The 14,141-nt window shown below is 37.6% G+C and overlaps 1 protein-coding gene and 1 pseudogene across 2 annotated transcripts in view; one reads left to right on the top strand and one right to left on the bottom strand.

Moving 5' to 3' along the window:
- The window catches only part of NKAIN2 (sodium/potassium transporting ATPase interacting 2), a 935,859-nt gene that overhangs the window by 629,933 nt on the left and 291,785 nt on the right, over positions 1–14,141 (bottom strand). The window lies entirely within an intron of this gene.
- LOC123792908 (heterogeneous nuclear ribonucleoprotein A1-like) lies at positions 8,457–9,437 on the top strand (annotated as a pseudogene).

The raw sequence follows: 14,141 nt of genomic DNA, 5'->3' as shown, positions 1-14,141 counted from the left end.
GGCAGTTAGGTCTGCTTTCCTCTTGCTGAGTTTTACACAGCAAAAGATTTTCCTTAAAATTATAGGTTGTACAACTCTCCTCTCTGAAGTCAGCCTAATAACTAAGTTGTGTGAATCTAAGTTGTGTGAAATATTTACTTATCTACGCAGTCTAATCATTTTTAAAATGACAGGTTCACTTTAAATGTCCATTTTAAATGGGAAAAATTATTACACCACACAATCCCAGTTTTCTATGAAAAAATTATAATTAAAAAGACTAGAAACATTTCAAATTAAGTAGTTACGGTTATAGTAGTTATATTGTAGATGTACAATTAAAGGTGACTCTGTCATCTTTTTTTATACTAACATTTTCCAAATTGATTTCAATTACCATGAATCATTTTCAGAACCAGAAAAACATATGTTATTTTTTTAAAAATTTCTGGAAGAACATCATTTTTTTATTTAATGGAATAATATGAACATTTAGGCATGGTCATGAATTCTTCAAATGGATATCACACTGTAGACATGAATGGAAAAATATTACTCTAAAAAATTCACAGTTAAGATATTCATGGGGCAATAATAAGAGATACCTAATGATGCCCACCCATCTTCAGTACCTGTTAATATATCAGAGGGACAAATAAGGCATGATTAGAGGGTCACCATCTAAAGGTAACCCCCAACTAATTCAACAAGGCTTTGAACTTGACACTGATGAAGACCTTAAATAAACTTCACAGCATGCTACAATCTCAGTTCGCTTCCCAGATACACCAAACCCTACCCTTAAGCCAGTCACCTGGAACCAATCTCAATCATTTTCTCCTTTTCTCTCATTCTACCAACCCCCACATTAGTCAACGATCCATTAATTCCATCTCACCCAGACTGCACCATAAGATACATTTGAATGAAATGTTCCTGAAATCTGAACGTGTCTTACATAAACTATAATTGCAGGTCTGATACATTGTTTATCTTCTCTGTTAAAAATTTCCATTACACTGATGGTGTATATAACAATAGCATCTTGGTACCAATGAAATGCAACATGTATATATTTACATTTGTGTGTATATCTATACACTTAAAACTAATATTATTTTGTTATAATTTTTGTGTATTTATTCTCCAATCTACTGAATAACAAATGTCTTCTAACTGATTGACAATTCTCGGACCTCAATAAACATATTTCCAATACTCTATTTTTTCCTTAATAAATTGGAAATTTGCACTTGGGAAAAATTATACACAAGACTCCATGAAAAGGTGGACAGTGAAGACATAGAGACAAAGGGAATTGAGGCATATCTATTTCTTTATTAAACACTATAATTTCGCAGAGAAGATTTTAGGAACATTAAATTATGCGTAAATTTTATTGATCTCTCTTGGCCTTTATTAAGTAGGGAACAGTTTGGGGCTAATCAGTACCTTTAGGGACTGATATAAGTAATCTGTGCCTTAATAGTTCCAAGGGTATCAATGTCTTTAGAAAAAAATCTCATCAGTTCATATAACATTTTAAAACTGTAAAGTAGTAGTATTTCAGGACCTCTTCTTAAATTTTACCACAATTCTGCAAGTCTACCGCATTAGCTATATGCATGTCCTAGAAAAAAAGGAAGTGAAAGATAACATATACTTTTCTTACTAAAGTTTGCATTCCTATCAACAGTGCAAGAGGGTTCCTTTTTCTCCACATCCTTGCCAACACTTGTTTCTTATGGTTTTGATTTTAGCCCTTCTGACAGGTGTGAGGTGGTATTTCACTGTAGTTTTGACTTGCATTTCCCTGATGCTGAGTGATGTTGAGCATCTTTTCACATGTCTGTTTGGCCATCTGCATGTCCTCTTTGGAGAAATGTCTGTTCATGTCTTCTGCCTATTTTTAATTTGGATTATTTGTTTTGGGGGTATTGAGTTGTAGGAGTTCTTTATATATTTTTGATACTAACCCTTTATCAGATAGGTCATTTGCAAATATCTTCTCCCATTCGGTAGGTGGACTTTTATTTTTGTTGATGGTTTCCTTTGTTGTGCAGAAACTTATTTTGATGAAGTTTCAATAGCATATTTTTGCTTTTGTTTCCCTTGCCTTCAGATATATACCCAGTAAGAAGTTAGTACAACTGAGGTCAAAATGGTTACTGTCTGTGCTCTCCTCTAGGATTTCTTTAATTTCAAGTTTCACATTTAAGTCTTTAATCTACTTTGAGTTTACTTTTGTGTATGGTGAAAGAAAATGATCTGGCTTCATCCTTTTGCAGGTAGCTGTCCAGTTTTCCCAACACCATTTATTGAAAAGACTGTCTTTTTCCCATTGGATATTCTTTCCTGCTTTGTTGAAGATTAACTGACCATATAAATGCAAATTTATTTCTGGATTTTCTATTCTGATCCATTGATCTATGTGTCTATTTTTGTACCAGTACCATAGTGTTCTGATTACTACAGCTTTCAGTATAACTTGAAGTCTGGAATTGTGATACCTTCAGTTTTGTTTTTCTTTTTCAAGGTTGCTTTGGCTATTTGTGGTTCCATACAAATTTTAGGATAGTTTGTTTCAGTTCTGTGATTAATGCTGTTGGTATTCTGATAGGAATTGCATTAAATCTGTAGGTTGCTTTTAGTAGTATAGACATTTTAACAATAATTGTTCTTTCAATCCATGAGCATGGAATGTCTTTCCATTTCTTTGTGTCTTCTTCAATTTCTTTATCAATGTTTTATACTTTTCAGAGTACAGGTCTTTCAGACAGTTTTTATTTTTGTTGTTAATATCAATTCAAGAGAGCTGTAGAGTGCACTCCTATCTTGGTAACTAAATCTACACATTAATATATTAAAGGATAATGAGATGCCCACAGGAAAGACACCTGGTTTCTTTGCTTCATTCAGCATTCCTCAACTTATTTAACCATAATATTCTTTGATCACAGATACCTTATTAATTTATTGACTTATCCACTCTCTAAGACACTACTCTCTGGAGTCCTAACAACCATGTAGGTAACAATGAAGTGGGCAAGACACAGAAAAGAAAAAGAAAGATGTAGCCATGGTACCATGGTGGATTCTGTTTTTTTCTGGGCACTGCAAAAGGAAAGCAGCAGGACAAGCTGGATTATTAATGCCAACAGAGCCCAGCCCGAGCATCAGGAAAAAAGGTATGCCGGTAGGGCCTGTGCAAACCGGAGGCCACCTGCCCTGCTAACATGGACAGCTCATCCTTTCCATTCAATGCTACAGGCCTATGGCAGCTAGATCTTCTCGTCTTTCTTTTCCCTAAAATCCTTATGTTTACATACAGTCACCATATACATATGTTTTTCATATTAGCATCTCAGATACTTAAACAGTCCATGTTTTACAGGGTTAATTAAACACTTCTATATGTTGGATAGAGCCCCCTGGTCAACAATTTGAGACTTCTAGCATTTACTTCAGGACCTAAACTATTATCTATTAATTCATATGAAGCATTCAGGTTATAGCTAAGTATTTTGTATCAGGTAATAGCCAAGTATTTCAGGTAATAGCTAAGACAACCCTGTGGGGAAGTAATTATTATGCCCGGTTTCCTAATAAGGACATCAAGTCATAGACAGGTGAGGACGTTTGATCAAGTTAACAGATCTGGCAGGTAGAGGAGCCAAGAGCCACACCTGGCCATTCCTAGGTGCGTATTCTTTCTTAGCACACTTCCCATATCCCACATATGGACCAACATGCACTCTTATGTAGGATGCGGAATTTGGGGAGGGAAATGTTGCCCCTGTTGCTTCTACTCACGTACCTGCCCTTATTCAGAGAGGAGGTAACTTTTTTTTTTTTTAAGATTTTATTTATTTATGTGACAGAGAGACAGCCAGTGAGAGAGGGAACACAGCAGGGGGAGTGGAAGAGGAAGAAGCAGGCTCACAGCGGAGGAGCCTGATGTGGGACTCGATCCCGGCACGCCGGGATCACGCCCTGAGCCGAAGGCAGACGCTTTAACGACTGTGCTACCCAGGCGCCCCAGAGAGGAGGTAACTTTGGTTAAATGACATTTATTTCTCTAGATCAAGAACTGGCAAAATATGGTTCATGAACCAAATCTGGCTAACTGTCTGATTTGTAAAGCAAGCTTTGACACAGCTTCACTCATTCATTTACACTTTATCTTGGCTTCTTTCGTGCCACCAGAGCAGAACTGAATGGTAAGTGATGGAGACCATCTGACCCACGAGACGAAAAATATTTACTCTGGCCTGTACAGGACAAGTTTGCCAACTTCTGCTCTAGATACTCCAATCTTTATGCTTAGGTACAAAATCAGACAATCATAGTCCTTTGTCCTTAGAGATTACTCTGTACAGACCCATACACAGTAACTTTTTACCGAGTTCCATGTTTCTGTCACCCACAGGCTCACATTAAATGTGGATAATAAGAAAAACACCTAGACTGATCTGTACTGCATTTGCTGGAGGCGTATTGTTGAGGACGTTAAGCTCATCAGAGGGCCCTAGGAAAACAAGAGATCTAGAGTTGGAGTACAGTAAAAGGTCTTTTTTCTTTTCCTCATGAGAAATTAGCATTAATAGCATCATCACTTCAAATCTTATAATTTGTTTTCTTTTTCCTTTAAAAGCTAAAACCTTAAATCTTAAAGTGAAAACCTCAATCCTCTAACTTCCATTGCTGACACTAATTTACCCTTGGTTTCATTTTAGCTCCCTCGTGTTGTTTCCTTTTTGCCTCTTTTCTTTATTCACTTTACATCGTTGCAATGTATACATTATTTTAGTCATAGCTCCTCTTTTTAATGAAGATTGGACATAAATAAATGAGAGTATCAGTTATATAGAAAAAGACCTAAAAGAAAGACGCTTGCACCTTCTGCTGCTGTCACTGGAATCTATTCCTATGATTGCATCATGCCCTATCCCTGGGGTTCAGTTTAAACCTCTGGAAAATAAGAAGGAAAGAGAATACTCTGACCCCACAAAGACCTTACCTAAAAAAAAAAAATGCAGTTCTGTACAGGGCTGTAACTTGAGGAGAAAGAACATCACATTCCCATAGTTAGTTAGAATACCTCCTAAGGTATGGCCATCTCATCCTGAGAGTTTTAAGGAATTTTAATACAGAGATCCAATGAGATTTAGGACAGAGTACATACTGGAATGGCAGCTTTTTATGGCAATGCAACATAAAGATTAAGGGGGGGCACCAATACGGAATTATAGTGATGTTACTAAAATCCAAGTAGAGTGTAACACAGGCGGATGCTCACGTACTCTCTGTCTTTCTGACAAAATATGCAGGATGGTGCTGACCATTCTTCCCTGCTACTTGCTTCCTGGGCTGTCTGAAGTGTTGGGAGAGATGCTATCGAAGGCCTCATAGAGCTCCCCTAGAAGGAACTACTTCAATTTTTCCTAAAATATAAGTAATCGGCGGGGGGGGCCACCTGGCTGGCTCAGTCAATGAAATGTGGGACTCTTGATCTCGGGGTTGTGGGTTTGAGCCCCACACTGGGTGTAGAGATTACTTAGAAAAGTAACATCTTTTAAAAAAATAATCAGTATTGCTAAACTTCATTCTATAAGCCTCACGATGGCATGCAAATACGTTGACATTAGTTCTTCCACTATACCTAACTGGATAATTTTTCTATGAAATGTTTTTCGACCTTAACCAAAACTGAATTCACTACTAATTCGATATTGGAAAAAAGCAACTGACTCACCCCACCTGCATCTCCCACCATATATTATAATGGAAAGGTAAAGAATTAGATAAATAGTTCAAACCCAGAAAGCATTTTATACCTACTCATTTTAAGAGATGAAACAGTGTCATAAGAAGCAATAATTTAGTAGTAGTAACTAATAATATTAAATATTACCGAGATATTTACCATTTTCTTTTAGTCCTGTTTAAACATAGGTATATAACTGCTGTGGTTACCTGTAGCTGGGCACTGTATGTCCACAATGGCCAAACTGTGGATGGAGCCCAGATGCCATCCACAGATGAGTGGATAAAGAATATGTATGTGTGTGTGTGTGTGCATGCACGTGTGTGTGTAACAGAATATTAGCCAGCCATCAAAAAGGATGAAATCCTACCATTTACATAGATGTGGATGGAACTGGAGGGTATTATGTTGAGCAAAATAAGTCAAGCAGAGAAAGACAATTATCATATGGTTTCACTCATACGTGGAATATAAGAAACAGCACAGAGGACCATTGGGGAAGGGAGGGAAAACTGAATGGAAGAAATCGGAGAGGAAGACAAACCATGAGAGACTCTTGACTACAGGAAACAATCTGAGGGTTGCTGGAGGGAAGACAGTGGGGGGATGGGGTAACTGGGTGATGGGCATTAAGGAGGGCACGTGATGGGATGAGCACTGGGTGTGATATGCAGCTGACGAACTACTGAGCTCTGTATCTGAAACTAATGATGTACTATGTGTTGGCTAATTGAATTTAAATTTAAAAAAAATCAAGCTTACAAGTTACCACGTTTCATGTTCAGAATATCTGTTTCACAGCTACTTCTTGGAGTGCTACTTCTACACTCTCCACGGAAATTACGTAATGCTCAAATCCAGCTTTCTACTAGGTAGTCACCCCAAAACAGTGTTCATTCAACTGTATTTTTACAACCAACTTTTTAGGGTTCTTCATAAGGGAGCCTGAATTAAAGTTAAAACATCCTTAATTCAGCTATTTTTCAATGATCATGCACTATCGCCGCATAAGTTACAGCATGTCACATTCATCAACATCACACAGGCATCTCAGAGGCGTGCTGTTTCCACGATAGTCTAGTAGAACGTCCAGGAAGATCTCTTCATAATAAAGATAGAATGTGCTGACAAGATCCATGCATAGAAGGTACAAGAAGGGCATCAACTACTTCACAACACAGCCAGAGGGACTTCTTAGTACAAACTGGCTGACGGCATTGTAGATGGAATATTAAAAATACATGGTTTTCTCTAACACACTCTTTAAATAATCTCCATTTTCTTACTAATAGAAAAAAAAAGGGCTCTGTGCAAAAATAATAATATTTTTCCTGGATAACTGATAACAGTCTAATAAGAATTTTATTACTGATCTGAAAGAATAAATATGTATTAGGAATTATTTAAGGAAAACATATAGCTATCCTAACTATAACAAAAACATGATTGTTGTATAAAAGTGGATTTGATTTCCCACGGAAAAGTATGTGTTTTCCATAATGTATTTTTATGTCAATTTGGGATAGTTGAAAATACATAGCACCCAAAGACACCGTTATTAAAAACAAGAAGTTGAGGGGCAACTGGGTGGCTCAGTCGGTTAAGTGTCTGCCTTTGGCTCAGGTCATGATCCCAGGGTCCTGCGATCGAGCCCCACATCGAGTCCCTCCCACTCCCCCTGCCTGTGCTCTCCCTCTTGCTGTCAAATAAATAAACAAATCAAAAAAATTAAAAAAATAAAAACAAGAAGTCAAGATATAGTTTTTAAGTAGTATATATCATTAATATAAGCTAAACATTTTTCATATTTTGACATTTCTGAAATCAGGATGGGTCTTTTTTTTAAGATTTTATTTATTTGAGAGTGAGAGAGAGAGAGAGAGAGTGCATGTGCACGGGCATCCTAGCAAGAGTGGGGGGAGGGGCAGAGGGAGAAGTAGACTCCCCACTGAGCAGGGAGCCAGACTTGGGGCTGGATTCCAGGACCCTGGGATCACGACCTGAGCTGAAGGCAGACACTTAACCTTAACTAACTGAGCCTCACAGGTGCTCCGAAATCAGGATGAGTCTTAAAAGCGAAGGCACGTCATAGCTTTAATGGCAATTTGCTACATAAAATAATGGTATATCTTATAATTGATAGTTTCTTAGAATCTGTAAAATATAAGCCTTCACCATAAAGTTAACTCCAATTTATTCATTTTCAAAAATTGTAAAGGATTACATTGCTGATGAAGCAGTGCTATGAATCATTAAAATAGAAAAAAAATTTACAGCTGTCAAGAAGGGGTATCTCCACATTTTCTCATAACTATTGCTCAAGGAGGAATATTAAATGCCACTCAATTGTTTTTCTTCAACTTTTTTTTCTTAAGCCAGAGATCTGAAAATGTCTGGCAACACCATGACTATGTGATACTGTTTGAAATTCTCACATAGCCCCAGTCTCTTGTCCTTTGATGTGCTGTGTAGAGTATAAAAAGAACACAGTATTTAAATATTGCTTATCTATGCTGGTAACATGAAACTGTCATCCTTATTTTGGATGCTATTATTTAATGCAGATTAAAATGAATTATGTTTCTGAAAAATTGTTTCCGAAAAATTTTATGGGGAAACATTATTGATAATCTAATTGACAAACCCTTGCTTTTCTGCCCGTGGACACCACTGAGTAAGCATCCCGAAAGTCTCCCCTCCCACCACCATTATGTCTAAGTCAGAGCCTCCCAAAGAGCCTAAACGGCTGCAGAAGCTCTTCATCAGAGGTTTGAGCTTTGAAGCAACTGGTGAGAGTCTGAGGAGACATTTTGAGCAATGGAGAACACTTATGGACTATGTGGTAATGTGAGATCCAAACACCAAGTGCTTGGGTTTGTCAGGCAGGTGGACGCAGCCACGAAGATAAGGTCACACGAGGCGGATCGAAGAGTTATGGCACCAAAGAGGGCTGTCTCAGGAGAAGATTCTCAAAGACCTGGGGTCCTCTTAACTGTAAGAAAAGATTATTGTTGGTGGCATCAAAGAAGACACTGAAGAACATCATCTAAGAGAATATTTTGAACAGTATGGGAAAATTGAAATGCTTGAAATCATGACTAACCGAGGCAGTGGCAAGAGAGGCTTTGCTTTTGTAACATTTGATGACCATAACTGTAGACATGATTGTCATTCAGAAATACCATACTGTGAATGGCCACAAGTATCAAATAAGGAAAGTCCTATCAGGGCAAGAGATGGTTAGTGCTTCATCTAGCCAGAGAGGTCAAAGTGGTTCTGAAAACTTTGGTGCTGGTCATGGAGGTGGTTTGGGGGTGAATGATGACTTTGGTCATGGAGAAAACTTCAGTGGGCAAGGCAGTTTTGGTGGCAGTTGAGGTGGTAGCAGATATGGGGCAGTGGGGATGGCTGTGGTGGATTTGGTAATGACGGAAGCAACTTGGGAGGTGGTGGAAGCTATAATGATTTTGGCAACTACAACAATCAATCTTCAAATTTTGGACCCATGAAAGGACTAAATTTTGGAGGCAGAAGCTCTGTCCCCTATGGTGGTAGAGGCCAACAATTTGCCAAACCACAAAACCATGGTGGCTAAGGTGGTTCCAGCAGGAGCAGTAGTTATGGCGTGGCAGAAGGTTTTCATTACTGCCAGGAAACAAAGCTTAGCAGAAGAGGAGAGCCAGAGAAGTGACAGGGTACAACAGATTTGTGAACCCAGCCAAGCACAGTGGGGGCACAGCCTAACTGCTACAAAGAAGACATGTTTTACACAATTCTCATGTGTACGGGCAAAAAACTCGAGGTCTGCATTTGTGACCAACTGTATAACAGGTTATTTTAGTTTCCGTTGTGTGGAAAGTATAAAGCATTCCAACAAAAGGTTTTAATATAGATTTTTTTTGCACCCATGCTGTTGATTGCTAAATGTAATAGTCTGTTCATGATGCTGAATAAATTGTGTCTTTTAGAAACAAACAAAAAATAATTAATAGACCCTTATTAAGTATACAAGTCAACTGGATTCATTAAATTCTGTATATATGGTACGGCGTAAAAGCATGACTTCCTTGGTGCATTTAGTGTATTAGACCTAAATTCAAATTCAAAATTTCCTTTTTCTTATTAAATGGCATGTTGATAGATTTTGCCTATTATCCTAGCTTGTCAAATATATATAACTTTTTCCAACTGTGTATCTATCATTTGTTCCAGCAAACTTCTAAACACACTGACCTTTCTGTCCCTTAAACTCCTTTCTTCTTGTGATCTTGTCCTTCATCCTAAATAGAACCATTGTCCCACCGGTCAATCCCCATATGTTTTCATTTACTAATAGCTGGAATCCTACATACAATCAGTTTCAAGCATTTCACTGTTCAGCCACCCCCTCCTTTCTCCCTAATACCTTAGCTGCGCTGATCATCCCTTTAGGCAACAGTGAGCACAGTCCATCACTCTCGCTATTGAAGACTCCTTTCTTGGGTTTAGGAGTACCATAACTTTCATCCATTTCCTCTTTCCTCTCTGGTTACTTCATCTCATCTTCAGTCATTTCTGGTTTCTTTTAATAGATCTGATTGTGGAGGACTCCAGTGCTTAGTACTCAACAATCGATCTCTTTTCCATTTATAGGTATTCTATACATGATGTCATCGAACCCTATGGATTCAGTCGTCTGTATGCTGATGACTTCCAAATAATTATCTCCCCTAAACTTAAACTCTTATGGCCAACTTCCTACCTGATATCTCCAGTTGGCCTTATCTAAGAGAAATATCAACATATTCTGTACTAGATTTTTCACATTCCTTCCCTTCCTCCCATCTTCTCCTAGTACAGTAATTCCCATCCCAGTTAATGGACAATACGACTTTTAGTTAATTGAGCCAAAAATCCTTCGAGTCATCTTTTACTCTACTCTCTCATAACCACATCCAAATCATTAAGAAATCCTATTCACTTTTCCATAAAAAAACATTCAGAAAATTCTAATTAAAACCCCAATGAAATTCTACTCTACACATATTACAATTGAAAAAATTAAGAAGACAATAACAAAACATATTACAAGAACATGAAGCAACTAGAAATATCATGTATCACTAGTGAGAGAGTAAATGTTAAAGCATTTTGAAAAACTGGAAGATTCTTAAAATACCTACCCTGTGTGCCAGTAATGATATTCCTAGTATTTATCCAAAAGAAAGAAAAACACACCCACAAAAATAATTGTACAAGAACATTTGTAGCACCTTTATTCATGGTAAACATAACTATGAACAACCTAAATGTCTACCAAATGGAAAATGAATAAACAAATTGTGATTTAATCCACGCAATGATATGCTACTCAGCAATAAAAAGATAGAACTATTGGTACCCACAACAATATAGATAAATCTCAAAAAAAAAAAATTGATGCTGAAAGAAGCCAGAAATAAGAGAGTACAAAGTGCTTGACCCTACACACACACACACACACACACACACACTCACACACATGAATGGGTGGAACTAATCTAAGGGGAAAGAAATCATAACAGTGATTGCTTATGGTGGTATAAGGATTGACAGGAAAGGGCGATGAGGAAATTTTGCAGGCATGGTAATCTTCTATAACTTAGCTGGGTAATTGCTTGCAGAAGTGTATATACTTGGCAAAACTCACCAAATTATACAATTAAGATTTATATATTACACCAGACGTAAATTTTACCTTAATAATAAATATCTAGAAATTGAACATAATTACTGCTAACACACCGTCTTGTCTGAAATAAGTAGTACAGTAGGTCTCTGTGTTTCTACAACATATTTGTCCTCTACTGTTTTCTATCAGTCAACCACAATCTTACTCTTTAAAAAACAAGTCAAGTCATAGAACACCTCTGATCCGAACCCTCCAATGACTCTCTCAGAAGTAAAGTCCATCTCTTAATGATTTACCAGGTTCTGCAAAATCTGGTTCCACCCCATACCTCTCTGATCGCATATCTGAGTGGGTCCCTGCTTACTCAGCTCCAGCCACACTTGAGGTTTCTTGCCTCAGAACTTTGCACTTGCTATTCCCTCTGCTCTGCCCTGTATATCTGAATAATATACTCCCGCACCTGTGAAGTCTTTGTCACATGTCACCTACTCTGTGAGGCCTTACCTAGCAACTCTACATAAAATTGTAAACCCTCAGCATTTTCTATCCCACATCCTTCTTTTGGTTTTTGCACAGTATCTAGTCTAATGAACAAATAAACTGTTAGTACATTTTGGGATTTTGTTTTTGTTTTTGTAGAACTTGTCCCACATTTTAATGTAAAGATTTATGTAGGCAATGACATTTTTGCATTTTGTTCACTGCTATATTGCCTAAAATAGTGCCTGTCATATAGAAAGTACTCAGTAAATATGAATTAATGCATAAATGAATGGATCTATAAATATGATTACTCTTTCTCTAATGTCCTCATTCTGTTATTTATTAAAATATTGAGGTGGACAGAGTGAAGGACAGTCATAAAATACATCACCAGAGAAATTCCTCTAGCTTTACTTAGAAAGAATAATCAACATTTGTTTTAGATTTATTGGCCAAGCTTAAATCATTCTGCCTTTCCTAGCATAACAAAACCAACTCATAAGTTTTTCTCAAAGTAGGATTTTCATTGTAGTACAAAGTCAAAACCATTAATCAATTGCTATACTGATACCATTAATTGAATTTATCTCAGTATATTTTAGATACAAACCATAAGTGGTTTCATTTGGTCTTTAATTAAAATTAGCATGTTGCAATAATAGAGGCATTTTCCCAACAGCTACAACAAGAAAAATTATCAACTCTTAAAGAAGAGATTCTTCTCAAACAGTGTTTTCAACTCTTCCATTTATCCCATCATGTGATCAATCCACAGTGGACAGAAACCCCCAACTACACAACCATACAACTAGTGTTGCTATATCTTGGCGCCAGCATTATAGAGCAGGAAAATTAATACGAAACCTTGATTTAATCAATTATCTTAACATATTCAAGGAGTACAGTATATTTGTTACTAAAGCTCAAAGGAATATGCCATTTGATATTCATGTAGCATGTTCTGTGTCACACATTGCTCCGGGGAGTGAGCTTAACTTGGTGGTTAAGCACACACTATCTGGGCTGAAATCCCTTTTCTACTATTTGCTAACTGTCGGATCTTGGGCAAGTTACTTAACCTCCTTCTGCTTTAGTTTCCCCATTTAAAAAATAAATTAAAGTGACACCTTTCTCATAGGTTGCAGAGATGATAAAGTAAAATAATGAACCAACGATGTTCACGAGCATTTGCTATTATTGACTTACATGTCGTTGTAAAGGAAATAGCACAGTTGTGTTTCTGCCCTTATAAATCCCCCTTTGCAACCTGATGACTCAGCTTTAAACAATACTAAAATAGGAAAACGATGACAAATGCTGAGCATGTATAACTTAAAAAAACTCTTGATGTAATTGGGTTTATTTATTTGGTTGCCAATTTTGACACCAGAGGTTTGACTGTGAGCATCTGAAATCCTTCTTATCATAAAGCATCAGTCTACCTTGTAACGTAGATGTCCACATGCCTCTCCAGAGATCAGAGATTCAAGACTCTAGCATATGTATCTCTCTGCCCAACTAATTTGAACAGACCATAGTCTTGTTGATAATTCTCTGCCAGACAGAATGCCAGAGAATCACTGATGCAAAGGCCCTCATTCCTGATGGGCTGCTATCACCATTCAAGTAAAAATGCTGACATTATCATTACCCTCCTCTAACTAAATCAGAACTCCATCGCTGGCTTCAAAGCTCAATTGGCATGCCTATATCCACCAAAGGGAAGATCTCTGCCAATTGGACCAGACACACACTGCTGTCAACCAATCCCATGCCACAAGAGTCCCTCTGAAAGGCAAATACTTTCTGCCACTGTGCTACAATTAAGAAGGTTTATTTGGGGCGGCACTGGGTGGCTCAGTCGTTGAGCCGTCTGCTTTCAGCTCAGGTCATGATCCCAGGGTCCTGGGATCAAGCCCCGCATCAGGCTCCCCGCTCAGCAGGAAGCCTGCTTCTCCCTCTCCCACTCCCCCTGCTTGTGTTCCCTCTCTTGCTGCGTCTCTTCTGTCAAATAAATAAAAAATCTTAAAAAAAAAAAGGTTTATTTGGACCCATACCCAGAAAAGTAGGATATTTTTTCTTGCTTAAACACTTACACCTGTCTGGCTCACTGTACCTATGGTCACACACAGCTATACCACACTGCTATGTCAGACTTCATTCTTTACAGAGAATATTCCTCTGTCTGCAGGGGATTTTTCATAGTGCCTCACAACCACAGTCTAAAGGACATGTTTGTATACATCAAAACTCCAACTGTGG

This window comes from Ursus americanus, chromosome 11 (genome assembly GCF_024610735.1).
Source record: "Ursus americanus isolate L20-20 chromosome 11, mUrsAme1.1.p, whole genome shotgun sequence".
In the NCBI taxonomy this organism is placed as follows: domain Eukaryota; kingdom Metazoa; phylum Chordata; class Mammalia; order Carnivora; family Ursidae; genus Ursus; species Ursus americanus.
Note: the sequence above shows the minus strand (reverse complement) of the source record. Positions and strands in the feature narration are given on the sequence as shown.